Source organism: Strigops habroptila, chromosome 6, assembly GCF_004027225.2.
Source record: "Strigops habroptila isolate Jane chromosome 6, bStrHab1.2.pri, whole genome shotgun sequence".
Lineage (NCBI taxonomy): Eukaryota > Metazoa > Chordata > Aves > Psittaciformes > Psittacidae > Strigops > Strigops habroptila.
The window spans coordinates 9,200,394-9,215,185 of record NC_044282.2 but is presented as its reverse complement, the minus strand read 5'-3'; positions in this window follow the sequence as shown (position 1 = coordinate 9,215,185).

Genomic DNA, 14,792 nt, shown 5'->3' with positions numbered 1-14,792 from the left:
AGTAAAGAATGCCTGTGTTGCCTGTATCAGTTCTCCAAGGGCAGGTAATCAAAGCTGTGGGCAGATAGCTGAAGGGCATTTGCAGCTGGTAGGACGGCTGAGCTGCCTCCAATTTGCCAGATGGGTTTTGTTCCATTCAGTCTTGTGCTTTGCACAACCGCCTCTTCTCTCATACTGGTTTATTTCTGTGAGTTCTGTGACTTCTGTTTAAGATTAATACCTACAAGACATCCTGGAAATACTAGAAAAACTATCAAGTTGTATTCTTCCACTAAGGACTTCTTTATTGCTGAACTTGAGGGAGAATTGAACCTCATGGCTAAGTAGCTACAGATCTTCAGGAGGCGTGGTATGCTGCTGATGGGTTTTTGGGCATCTTGCTTCTTAGATTTCTGTTTGGTTTTTTTTAATATGTGTGCCAGTAGATGTTATTTAGTGACCATGAAAAAATAAATTGCCTACAAATGTCAAAATAGCAAGCTATGACCCAGACATACTTTTTTAAAATTTGAACTTTAATTGAAGCCAAGAGTTAGATGGCATCAGCCAAGGAGGCTTGGTTTTGTTTCAGCCAGAGGGATATATCCACCAGGATTACATTTAGCCACGGTATATCCTCCAAGATACACCTTGTTATGCAGGCTAGTATTCTCTGTTTCTCCTGTATGTAACTATACTCACGCAAGTTCAAGCATAACTGATCAAGAAAGATCCAGGAGTACGCATCATCTTGTAACTCAGACATAAACCAATGAGAGAGCTTCTTGGAATGTCACACTGTAAGAAAAATGAGATAAATCACATGAACAGCTTAGATGGCACTGGGGTGTAAGGGGAAATAGAAGGTGAACATGGTATTTTTGTTTCATGTTCATACTTTATTCCTTCATGGAACTAGGAATGTTCGAAAGGTAAGTTAACGTTTCCTGACAGAAGCTTTTTTTAAGGAATCATAGAAAATACCCAAAAGGTGTGACCTGTTAAAGTTGCTGACTCCTGTAGACCAGATTTCCATTTCACTTTTCATATTGTATTTTGTGTCTCCACCTTGAACGAAGGATTAGGGGGATATTTGCAAGGTCACATTTGTCAGAAAGACAAATTACACCACCTAGTGGAGTAAAAAACCTTTTCATTTATCTACAATTAAACTTGAGGCGTATAAACAAGGAGAGTCATTTCTCAAATATTGTAGGATTTAATTTCTAGTTTTTGAAGGAAGTACTGCTATTCTTTGTAGCAATACTGCCATGTAGTACACTTTGTCTGGGTCTTAAATGGTTGCTGGCTCCTAGAGGTCATGTCACTTGATGGATCCTGAACCCTGCAGGAGGTGCAGGTCTCAGCCCACATCCAGGGAAGACCTGGAGCCTGTGGAAAGTATCCTCGGAGTCCAGCTCAGCTAGCCAGCAGAAAAGGGATGCAATGGAAACAAAAGACCTATCCCTAAGCAGGCTGGTGTCTCCTTCCAATTAGTTTCTATACTTTAACTCTCCACTGGAGTTAACTGTCTGATCTTATGTCTACATTAACAGGTACTGCAGCCTAATAGAAGTGCCTTTTTTTAACAGGAGAGTTGGTGCTGAGGAGCTGATGTGACCACTGCGCATTCATTAGCAGTTGGAGGACATTAGATGTACCTTTGAAGGGCAGCTGCCAACTGCATTGCATCTGAAAGAGCACTCTCCAAGAGCACTCTGCAACATGAATAAAAGCACAGTAAGTGGGGATGATCAGTAACCTGTTCAAAGGTGTGCTCCAGATCCATGCTAAGGTGAAGGTGCACCCAGAGGCCAATGTTAATTGCTTTAGATGGGGGCACTCCATAGTGTCTGGATGTGAGCTCATAATTTCTGTTGTTTTTCACTTGCCAGCCTGAAGAAATTGAAATGAGTGGAGGAGATGGGCAGTAAGTGAACATACTGTTAGTAAAATCAAAGTGATGAACGTAACTAAGTACATGTAGTCCCATGTGGTCCATTGCCTGTGTGGGCAAATGATGAGCTTGTAGCATCTTCAAGGGTAAATACCTGGTTTAACACTGACGTATAAGTTCACTGTGGAAACGGCCATCTCAAGAAGGTGAGTTGTCACATCGGTCTGAGAATAAATACTCTTGGAAGTCTCTCTCATGCCCAGTCAAGTGGAACGATGACAATGTCAATGAAGAAAGGGACTGTAACTGTCTAAACAATATTAGTTGCTTTCCTTCCGTATTTTCCAAAAGCCGAAGACTAGCTTTTACCTGCTTACCAGTACAGCTTTCAACAAGAAAATATTGCTTTAGATAATTCACTTGTCATCTGTTGGCCCCAGCTTTCTTGTTCTGCTGGAGGAACATCCTTAGGAAGTCTACCAGCTTTGTTATTTGCTGGTCTGCAAAGAAGCCTAGTGTAAAATGCATGTTGTTTTCATACTGTGTTTGAAATATCACAACTGTAGAAATCCAAACAAAACACGGAGAGAAAATAACCAAAAACGTTAACCATCATATGAATGCTTAATTTGTTTCTGATGGTTGTGGGCATGGCAAAGTTACTATACTGATGAACGTTGCCAGTGTGCTGCTGCACAAAAGCGGGTTCCTGCAAAAGTGGCTATTGGGAGGCTGGTCACAAGTAGGATGGAAGATGCAGTAGATGGATGACCGAAATCATAACAAGGGAATAAAAAATGTTGAAAGCAAAACCACTGGAAATGTGCCAAACTCCAGCCCTAAGCACTTAGTGAAGGAGTGGAAAGAGCACTTATGTGCTTACAGATGTGGCCAAATTACAGCCTCTCAAGTGCAGCTTGCGTTCAGTGGTGGAGCTATGTTGAAAGACTGTCTAGAAACTTCCTTCTGTTATCTGCATTTCTGTTGAGCTGTGATCTGAATCTACCTGTCAAATGTGTTAATGAAATATCCCTCCATCATGTCTTCCAGCTTGCACTGGGTAAGAAAACTGCACAGTCTGTTCTCATACCCTATAAACTCTTTGTGGGATTTTAAAGCAACCACTCAGACATCAGGAATAATTAAGCTGGAGAAGTTTCAAATGTGGTGCTGGGCAAAAAAGAAAAAAAAAAAAGTTTTCCCTTCCTGAAAAGCATCCTGAGATTTCAACATTTCCCACTGGAATAAAACCAAGATCTTTTTGAGGTTTTAGGCAGTGAGATATGCAAAGTGGGGATTTGCACCTGAGCCTGCCACCTTTCCTGTCACGTACTTGCTGTGCATCTGTCATGGTGTTGACTGTGCTCTCTCCTTCTACCCTGGAACTGAGCAACTTTCTAAATTTAAATTTTCACTGGAACTGTTACATTTATATAAAAACCTCTGATATTGACACAGCATTCTCCACAACTTCTCCCACATGCTATAAAGTTTGACACCTTGCCTGTCCAACATAGTACGTGCCAATGGATACACTGCAGCAGCTTTTTTTGTCCTATATAATCTATGGTTTTTTGATGATTTGTGTGGGCCAGATGATTACCTGGTAAAAAGTGACTTCAGAGCACTGAAATTAGTCAAGTGATGAATAAATAAAGTAATGAATAATCCTGCTTGAGATTGGGGATGGATTTTCAAAAACACCTAAAATATATTTCTGTGTGGCATAATACAGTCCCACCTGGAACTGAACAAGCAGACTCAGGCAGCAGTAACAGAGTAGCTGTACCAGTGGAATAATTCCCCCTATAGCCCAGAGTGATGTGATAACACAGCGATCCTGCTTCCCCCTCCAAGCTACCCTGGATGCTTGCCTGTATAGCATTGATGTATGGCATATAAGTATATACTGACAGACGTAAGCATACAAACCCAAACAAATTGTGCTCCCAGGTCTTCTGGTATGATGTTTGTTGACTAGAGATGGACAACCCTTATACAGACACTCTGCATCTTGCGGATTTTGGAGTTTCCAAAACAATTTAGAAATGCCTGAGGCTGCAAAATGATGGCAGCTTCTCTAGGCTTTTGTATAAGCATTGAACCTAAAATCTCCAGTATTCAGTCTAGCACGATCTTCTTCCAAGTGGGGGTGGTGTTAAAAGCCTGTAGTTGAGTCACTCAAAATACATGCAGAAAAACTTCTTCCAGATGGGTAGGGTACCTTAAAACTCTTGCATGCTGCTCGGGCTTTTTTATGCCTTATAAAATGGGAAGCATTCATTTTTAGACACTTTGAAAACCCTTTCCTGGCCAACTTCTCATTCCTATTTTGTTGGACATTTCGGGCAGAACTCGTCCCATATATTAGAATATTTTACACCTACAAAAGCTTCCATCTGCATTTCTAAACCAGTTGAAACTTGAGACTTTGGTAAAATATCCTGCTAAAAGATTCTCATGCTGTTGCAGCTGATTGCAATGAAGCATGCATTTTACCTAGCATTGTAATTGAGTCACTGCAAAGAACATTTAACTTAGTCTCAGTATTAGGGGGGATATTTGATGTTGTTTTTACATCAACCTAGCTGAAACCTTCCAACATTTCTAACAAACTTTTTTGATAGCTAACAAGACATGTTTCAAGCTGTCTGTTCTTAACAAAGTCTCCTTATTTTTATTTTTTTTTTTAATCTAATTGCAAGTATTTATACAGAGCTTGAAATTCTAGACAGGCACAGGATTTTGCTCAGAATGGTTGCCAGTGTACAATGGAAGACTTTTCTATAGTATTTTTTGTGTTTCTCCCCTCCTCCAATCCCCACAGCCAAAGCAAATTTCTGCTAAGTGGTGTCAAAAAACCATAGCAACTATCTTGTGACAAAGCTGAGGAGCTTTTGTTCTGCAGAGGACCTATTAATCACTTATATTGCCCCAGCTCACAGTCCCATCCAATGTGATTCTGGGAATTTTCTGCTGAAAACTCTTGCTAAATATTTGCATGGGTGAAGCCCTTCCTGAGCGAGCCACAGTGGAAGGGGAGTGTGGTGTTTGTAGCATGTGTGACTGTGTGAGACTCAAGGGATGGATGGAGGGATTCCTGTTACCAGGAGACAGGATTTTTCCCTTCAGTCCCATCAGGGGAATGATGACCAGGAGCAGGGGGTTTGCCTGGGGAGTGGGTTGGAGGCAGGCTGGCGGTGCAGCAGGGGAGAGCAGAACATGTTCAGTGGGCTTATTAAGATGTGCATCTGGGTGGTTTTCCATCAGGTGTGAGTGCTGGTGCTGGAGACCTGCTGGTTGCTCAGTAGGTGCCTCTGCTAATTGCACTAACACAAGCTCCCTGCTCTCTAGCTGGGCAGCCACCACCCTTCCTTCAGCCCATCTCTCTGCTCAGAATGTTTAAGTTACCCCTCTAAGGCCCAGTGTTTTTCCTGTCAATGAATCACATTTCCTCTTTAATTTATGTGGAATTAAAGCCATTGCTGGCTTTTTGCATGATATCACCTCAAATCAAGTTTTCAGTGGAGTCCATTGTTCAAAATATGCCAGAAATTAAGCTTTGACACATCGAACCAGTCAGAAAGTTCCTACTCACTCACAGCACCTACTTAGTCCATAAAACCTCCCAGCTGCAGCAGAAATCCAGCCCACAGGAGTTTGTATGCTTGAATATATTAGCCACCTACGACACAAACTGCGCCTCAAATAATTTTGGGAACTTGGAGTCCAGAAAAATGGATAATTAGGAGATCTGAATGTGGCTCTTCCTGTATCCTGGTTGTCAGTATTTACCCCAGATACACAAATAATAAATGCCTTAGAACAGAAAGTATTTCTATACCCTAGCCATATTTGCTACATTTGTATAATTATGCAGAAAAACAATTGCTGTGTGATCAGCTGGATAGAGGCAGAAGTGGTTGGTTGTGAATGGAAGAACGGTGGCCCTTAGCTCTCCCTGGCATCTGGACTGCCATTTGGATGGAAAATAGGATCCCTTCTTACCTAATGATTTATGTGAAAACATGTCAGTGCTTCTCAATGCCTCCAAGAGGATGTTTTCCCACAGAAATTTGCATATGTGCCCCAGTGCTGTCATCACGTCTTTACACCAGGCCATGTTTTGCCACCACTTCTCTTCATGGGACAAAGACAGTCTTAACAGTCAGGGCCTCGTAGTCTGCCATTTCCTTTGCAGATACACCGATTCCCTTTTGAGGCCCCTAACTGTATTCAGGGTCTCTTTGCTTTGCTTTCCCTCACGAAGGAGAGCTAAGGCTCTCTCTCAGAGACCTGCCCCTTTGCTTCTAAGCTGGGGTAAGTCATATCACGACAGGGGAGGTGAAAATCTCTTGCTTCAGCTGCAGTTAGACAACTATTACTATACTGCTGCTAAACAGAACCTCAGGATAGGCCTTTTTGGACTGTGTCTTTTATACGCCTCTTCTTAGCTTTGTTTTCAGGTGATAATTTTTTCTAACACTTCTGTCTAGGCAGGGTGACAAACCAGTGTCCTATCCTTAAATTGCAAAAGGGTTTATCTCTGTGTAGTGTATTTCATGTTCAGCTTGAAGAATAATCTCCACACATTTCCTTTGTTCAGGCATAAAACCTACCTCTCGGCTTATGCCAGCATAAGGAGTGTTTAGCCTCTTTTTAGAAATCTGACTTCAGTAGTTTTGTTTTGTTCAAATGTATGAGCAATGAGAGTGTACTCTTGAAGACATAGTTCCAGGAAAAGAAAGCAAGGTGTGGTGAAAAATTTGAATTAACCGGTGCTAATTGGGTAGGCTGACCTAGGTTGGCATCCTTAGAATCTGGTGCAACTCCAGTGAGGTCAGGATGAAGTCTGCATCTACACCATTTAACCTAGTGTATGAGAAAGCTGATAATACGTACACTGCAAAGTTTTCCATTCATTCATTTGGATGAAAAAAACCCTTCACATATATGCCAAATGTGGAACTAGAAATACCGATTTTATTTTAAACTTTTTCATTGTGTAACCTGACAGGTCCTATACTTGTTAAATTCATTGGTTCATTCATTGCCTGCCATTGTGGTTTTTAGTGTCTGGCCAACTTTTATTTCAAGAATATCCTCTTGTTTTTGTCTAACCAAACTTGGTGAGACTTTGTCACCTACTGCTATGCAAAATTATAAACCACTTGAATTTAATGGTTAGGGAATAGATTCTAAACTTTATATATACCATATACAGTGCATGTAAAATAATGAAAAAAATCCTTCTCTCTTCCAGTGCAGGATTCCAGGTGCTCAGAATCAGTAAGAATTTCATTTTCCCTGTACAGCTGTTAGTAATTACCTGATATCACTTTTTTACTCTCTCTCTCTATTCTGCCTTTATTCCTCACCCAGTTATGAATTACTAGTGTTAGGAAGAAGGCACACTCCTTGTTTTATTGAATGTCAGTAAAATATTCACTAGAATCATACAAGAATTTGTCCTGCTGCTGGCAGAGAGCAGCTCCATAAACCATGAGCTCCTTTGTTTGCCCGAAGCATAGTAACAAATGGATTATGTGTAACAGCCATCTATAGGGCTTTTATTTCATCTTCATTCAGGCTCTGCATGTTTTGCACTGCTTTTAATAAGGCTGCCTGAACTATGGTAACCCCATGGTACATTTGTAAGCAAGAGATATTAGATGAATCAGCCCTTTCCAGGCCTGCATTATGAGGTGATCTGCTTTCATTAGAGATATATTTTATAGGTGGTAGACCTCAGAGAGAGGATACTACAGGCATAAGCAGCACTTATCTGCTCTGTAAGGCCAAGTTCAGGGTCTGCATGAATGTGAATCTGCTTTCCCACAGTCAAATCTCCATTCGTTTCATGGCTTGAAACACAATCTTTTTTGTGCAAGACCTCTCTTTTGCTCCCCTTCTGCTTCAGACTCGTACTGGAATGATTGATAGTCCTTTATAAAATACTCCATAAAGAACTATTTTACTTCCCCATCAGTATGAAAGCTTGGGTCCCCACACAAAATCAAGTACAAAACCCAGCATCTCACAGCAGAATGAAAAGCCTCTTCTTCCTTCTGCCTTTCTGAAGTGTGAAGGTTTCCTCTCTGGAACTGGAAATGTTTATTCCCCAGCAATAGAGCTCACTGTTGTCAAAAACAACCAAACACGTATTCATAGAAAGTACAGACAGATGCCTTCTTTTTTCTCTAGAGGACTATGAACATTTTACTTTTTTTTTAACATTGTTTACAAATTTTACTGAAGCAAAACAGGTTTCACAAGTGGCATAGTGCCCTATTTAAGTGTTTTGTAGTTTGCTTGAATGTACTCTATTCTCAAGACATTCAGATTGTTCTGCTAATCTTCAGTCGCTATCGGAATCAAAACTGGGTAGTTTTTGTATAGGAAATACTGTTACAATACAGAAGACAATTAAGTGCAATAACAAAGTAGATAAAAACAAAGCCACATGGCAGCCGAAAGGCCTCGTCTTCTTCCTCTCTGGACACATTTTCAGTATGTTACATGAAGCGTTTATAGCTCAAGCAATTAAAAATTACAGCTCAAGCAATTCTTGATTTTGAAAATAGAGGAAAACAGGGAAAAAATAGGGGTCATGGAATAAATACAAGAGATGCCATTGCTTTTGATAATCCCCAGAACAGGACTAGATGTTCAATTCTTAAAGAAATCACTGTTGCTGAGTTTTCAGATTTCATGGTTGGAAGGTGGTTTTGACACGGAATTATTGGCAGTAAGGTAAAATCAGATTGAACTGTGATTTGCTAAGTCTTAATGAAAATCCTAACAGCACAGGGCTGCAACTAACACCTTGTGCTAATTGCAGTCTTTGCTAGCTAGCAGCAGTGAAGAGCAAAGCCCTGAGATTAAAAGTACTGTGAACAAAAAGTGAAAGGTCATATAACATAACTTCTTGTTATAGGAGAAGAAAAAAGTCTAATGATGAAGACAAATTAATTAGCAAAGAAAACTGCATGGGGGAAGACTTCGAGATTTTCTAGGTTTTGTGTTTTGGTTTTGTTTTATTTTTCTTTCAGAAACAAAACCACCCAAAACTTTCCTCTCCCTAGCTCCATTTTTGTGTAAAAACCTACAGTGGCAAGCTCGGAGAATTCACCAGCTATTTTATTTTAATTTTACTTTTTAAAAGATAAATCCTTTCCATTTTCCAAGCACTTCTAATTTCTGATTTTACTAGTGCAGTTGTCACCCCTCTGCTGCATATACTTCCTTCTGTGATAGACGTGTGTGTGTGCGTCTGTGAGTTATACCAAGGTAGAGAGAGACAGACCTTGAATGTACTGGTGAATGCATGGGTTTGCTGCAATATCTGAGTTTTGGCTTCATCATTTTTTATGTGTCAATCTCCAAATGCCAGTACCTGGAAGTGAGAGATTGAACTGCCTGGAGGGCAGCTTCTGATCTCCTGAATGAAAATGTTCGTTACACTTTATGTGCATGCACCGTATGTCATTGAGATGCAGAAATAGGCAGCATCTGCATACTCTTGAGAAATGGACAGCAATAGAAAGAAGATTACAAATGTATCTGGAAGCACTTAAAAAGGCTGATGAAAAACTCAAGGGGAAGGCTTTTTTTTAATGAAAATTCATGTTGCTGCATGATAAGCATGGGTTTACTTAGTAGGGCTTTACTGTTTATTTGTGCTTTGACTTTTGTGTTTTAATGAGTATGAAGACATGTAGATCAAGTACCTGGGCACTTCTTTTCATTATAATTAAGAATTAATGAATTCATTTCCAACTTTTTCTTAGACTGAATTTAAATACAGAATGTTTCAAACTCAAGACTCTGGAAAGCATTTAAAAGGATGAAACTGCATGTTAACAGACATCTATTATTCAAGTTTAAATGACACCGTGCCTTGGGAAGTTGCGTCTGAAAGGTAGGTTGACTGGTACTTCGGAAGTTGATCCAGTTTTAAGGTGAGATGTTTCAGATAACATGGAATGCTTAATCCTTTCCACTCATTGTCCTCTCCTTTCACTTAAGCTCTAATATTTTCTTAGAAGAACCTGGCCATATGCTTTCGGTGCCTTGCCCCTCTGAAAACAAGCTGCAAGCTTCCATTGCTTTTTATTCCTTCTGGATCTGTCAAGAGCTGTAACTATTGTGAGCAACAGAATGTTTGTATGTGTCACCCCAGGAGTCAGTCTTTGATGGGCTGAGTGAAGGCAGAATGAAGACTGAAAAAGTAAAGCTAGTTAACAAGTTAGTTAACAAACATAAACCCTGTATTTACTACATTTTACTGTGAAGGAACTTCAGATATTTATTTAATGTGACCTTTCTATGTCAGGTGTCTGGCAAGATCACACAAGTGTGAGAATTGCTAAGTAAGTCTCTTTCTGCGGTAACCTATCTCTAGTTGTAAGAATAACACATTTTCAAAATTAAAACTGAAAAGTTGATCATAAGCAATCACCAAAGGATTGACTAAGGGTTTGGGTTTTTTGTTTGGGGTTTTTTTTGTTGGGGTTTTTTTTTTTTCATTGAGAATAATGAACACTTTTTAGGCAAAATGAAATACTGTAAGATGACAAAAACCTGCAGACTAGTTTTAAACCCACTGCCTAAATGTTTCTGTTTAAATAGATGTTAGTAAACATTTAGCTTACGAATTGTCCAACAAGGAACTGTGCAACAGTTGTAGAGGTAAACTGCGTTCAGTTATCCAACATTATGGACATTTTGTGCTGACCTGTATTTGAACATATCTGTCACTGAAGGCAAAGAGACTATGCTGATTTACATCAGTTGAGATCTGGCCTTGTTATTCTCTGAAACAAAAGCGAATTTGTGTTCCTTCCTCCTGTGCTCACTTCCCCCGCCAGCCCCAATTTCACAAAATCCTGTTCCACCAGCTAATAATAATCACCACCACCACCATCATCTCCCCAGCCCCAGGCAGGTGCCCCTTCATGAGCCAGGAAGCACGTGAACTCCGGGCAGGCATTCGGGTGCGGGCTGGGAGCCACCTCTGAGCCGAGTGGGAGATCCCCTTCAACTTCATGCTTGGCTGGCGCTTTGTTCTCCTTTGAATGCTTCCCCCTCGGAGCCTTTGTGCTGCAGTGGGGGCTGAGGTGTGAGGCGGCCACAGCCAATGCCCGCACCATGCATGGACAGAGTATGACCAGTTTGGCTGCAGCCAGTCACTGCTGGGCTCGGCGTTACATCACCGTCAGCCCACGGCTCGGCCAGACGGAGACAAACAGGCTCCTCGTTGTTTTTCCTCTTTTCATGGACAAGAAGAAAGCCTGGGAAAAGAGCAGGGATCCCAGACCTTCCTTGAGAACAGCCGAATATTGTCTGCATGGTAATGAAGGGAACAAAACCACAAGCCACACATGGCTCTCTCCCCCCTACAAGCCGGGATGCACAAAAGCGGGGAGTGTGATCGGAAGGAGTGGGCAAGAGCAGCACACCATGGTGAGGAAATAACCTGCAGTCCCCCTGCAGTGCTGGGGGAGGCTCCTCTGCAGAACCTGCTGTGGCTCCTGGGAAGGCCAAGCAGCCAGAGTGCTTCCCTCGATCCTGTTTTTCATGGCAATGACCTTACAATTGATTTGGAGAGTCTGTGTTAATGCGATAGCGCAGCAGCCAGATCTCTTCCAAAAAAATTATTGTAACACATGGTGTGCGTTTGTGATTCCAGTTTTCTGTCCCACCCACAAAGTCAAGATGGGTACATACACACAGCTTGTTCCTGTTTTTGCAAGCTCCTGCTATTTTCTTAAGTGAAAGCGATAGCTTGTTTGTTCTGTTTTGAAATTCAAAAGAAGTTTAATTTTTCTGTTTGCAATGAGTCTCGGTTGTTGCTTCTTTCAAAAGTGGAAAAACGGATTAACTTTGTGTGTACTTTGGACACCATAAGTACTCGAACCTTTCCCATCTGCTGTGGGCAGGTCCAGCTCCTGTGAAATTTCTGCAGTCACAAACATCCATCTCTTGGCAGCCAGGCGTAGTGTCCCTATGGAGGAACACGGTTGTCATGGGAAACTGTGATCATGGAGAGAGAAACAAGTTTTATGAACGATTAGGGGACTTGTCTGTCTCTACCATGAAGGCAGGCAGCAAGCTTGTACTCCTCTGGAAGCCAGAGCAGAGCTTGGCCACAGGACAACGAGTTCTTAGAAAGCTTCTGCTGCTGGACTCTTCCACCACTCCTTTGCATGGGCTGGGGTCTCCTAGGGCTCTCCAAGCAGGCGTGCTCCTCCATGCCTCACTGTGTTCCCTAGCTCCATTTCTGCTGTGATATTCCTTCTAAAACATCATGACATAAGGAGGATAAGGATGACATAAGGAGGATGTCATCTGGGTGGCTAGGAGGAACCCTGTCTACCGTAGGGCATCTGTTGTTGCTGTTATGCAGTTGTGCTAAGTGACAGTGCCATTGCAAGCGTTTATTTGGGAATTGAGATCTCATGCTGCACGCCTCAGAATTATCAGAAGCCGTCTTTACAGCCACGTTTTTGTTATCATAAGTCTTTTACTGTATGCTTTTGTGACAACATTGTTGCGTAAGTTAAACCAGTCTGACCCTTTTCCAGTATTAAGCCTTCTATTTTATATATAGCAGGCAATCATTCCTTCCCATACTTCTCTTGGAGACATCCAAAAAGCCGGCCTCTTCCTAAGCCACCATTTAATGTTATTCTTGTCTTGCCTATGCATATGAGTTTATTTTTAGAGAAAACTACGATGTGGAGTTGGATGCATATCAAGATCAGGGCCAAAGATGGAGTACATACGTGTTCATTGTGTACAAGACATCTAGTAGCCTAAGTGTTTCAGGGCTCCTAGAGAGACTTCCTCTCATCTGCTCCACTTTGATCTGATCTTTTTTATCAGGACCGACCACAACTGTTCATCAGAACTGTACCAGTGGCCTGTAAAGGAGCATTCAGACCTCTCTATGTCTGGTGGAACTGCTTTTCCTCTAAAACTAACAAACACTGCATACCATTGCCTCGTACCTATTCTGTGATTGACCAACACACAGAGGTTTACTCCTTTATTACATGTTGTATTACATGTTGTATTACATGTAAAATTACATGTTATGAAAAATAGTTTAAAATCTCTCCAGAAAAATATAGAATCTTGTAGCTGCATTCAACATTTATTCATAGAGCCTTCCTGATCTCTAGGGTGATAAATTTTTCCACTAATGCATGAGATCTGATTATAGGCTTGCACCATTACAAATGTTACCACTGGTTACAGAATTACCCACTAATTAAAAAAAAAAAAACAAAAAACTTGCTATAATTAAAAGTCTTCATTCAGATGTGCTTTTACAAAGAAGGGCCTCAGCCACTGCATGTTGTCAGTTGTGATAGTACACTCTGACAGGCAGAAAATGGGAAGAATTGTCTCAGCTTCTTATGCTACTGTGAACTCGATGGTAATTAATTATGTTAATAGATGTGTGGTGTTCATTTCTGTTGACAAAATACACTCCCTTTGCAGATGAAAATGAATCGTTGCTTCCCATAAGGAGCAAAATCCTTAGCAAGTGTAGTAAATTTGCAAATAACCTTGCAGGAGATTTCTTGGAAGTGCAATGAGGATTGCAGTCTATTATCTAAACATGTCAGTTCTTTAGTGGTATTAGCTCAGCTAGAGCAGCGACCTTATAACATATTTTTTTACCCTAAAACTTAATGTGACTGACTAGAGACAAATTAAAAACCATGCCTAAACGTAGTAGTCTGGTTCACACCATGTTCTTACTTCTCTCAGAGACAAGATGCTCTTAGAAAACTACTGACAAAGATGTATTTTTCCTTACTTGGCTGAAAGATGATAAAGCACAAAAGCAAGGCTTGGCTTCAGCAGCTTTTCCCAAAGATTGAAGAAGTGGTTCAATCAACTAAAATAGGCTGTATCAATGCTACTTTTTCATACAGGAAGTATACATGATGAGCCTGAGATCATTGTAGAGCCAATTTACATGGCTGGCAAAGCATTTCCTCAGCTCTCAGATCCGTGTGTAACTCTTTAGTGCCCTCCCCTGTCCCAGTTTGGAAATACCTTCCTGGCAGGGAAACCATTTGTCTGTGGTTAAGAAAATAATATTGAGACTTTATTCCTAAAATTAAATATTACTGTTAGCTGTTTTCTCTCCAAATTTAATCTGTTTGTCTCAGAAGTGGGACAGGGAGCATTTCATTCATTTGGAGAAAACGAAATGAAAGAGCACTAAAGGAGTGTGTGTGTGCCATCTTTCTGTTCTGCATATTGCTTTCCAGTGGTCATAATGACAGTGACTGCTCAGTGAAGTACGTCAGAGAGGCAAGTGAAAAAAACATTTTTCACCACTGTCTAGGTCAGTCAGATATTTTTTTATCTGAGTCATTTAGGATTGACCATGTCGTGCATTTCATGTGGATAAGAGAGAGGATGTATGTGATGTATGTGCTATCTAAATTGATGCGTTAATCAAAGAAAGAAGGAATGTAAGGGTGGTAGAGGCAAGATACAGGAGAATGAAGAAAAAGATCTGTTGTATTTGCAGATGCAGGACGCTCACCTCCTTGGTACTTTGAGATGGCTTTACTGGCATTGTGGGCAGCCAGCGCACCATCTCCGCTGCCTGTCTGCCGTGGAACCATATCCCTGCAGCCTCACTGCATGCCGTTGCATGCCAGTCCCACACAAAGGTAAGAAGTTCTGATGCACAGTCAAGGACACTCAGATTTCCTTAGACTTTTGGGAGAGGTTTGCTAAGCTAGCTGTGGTCCTTGGTTGCAAAAGGATTATCGCTTCACATACTTGGGCCAGCGCTTCAATAATATTTTCTTACAGAATGTCCATCTCATTTCTTTCCTGCAAAAGAACAATTTCCCATGTGTTACTTTCTCATCTGCCTGTCACA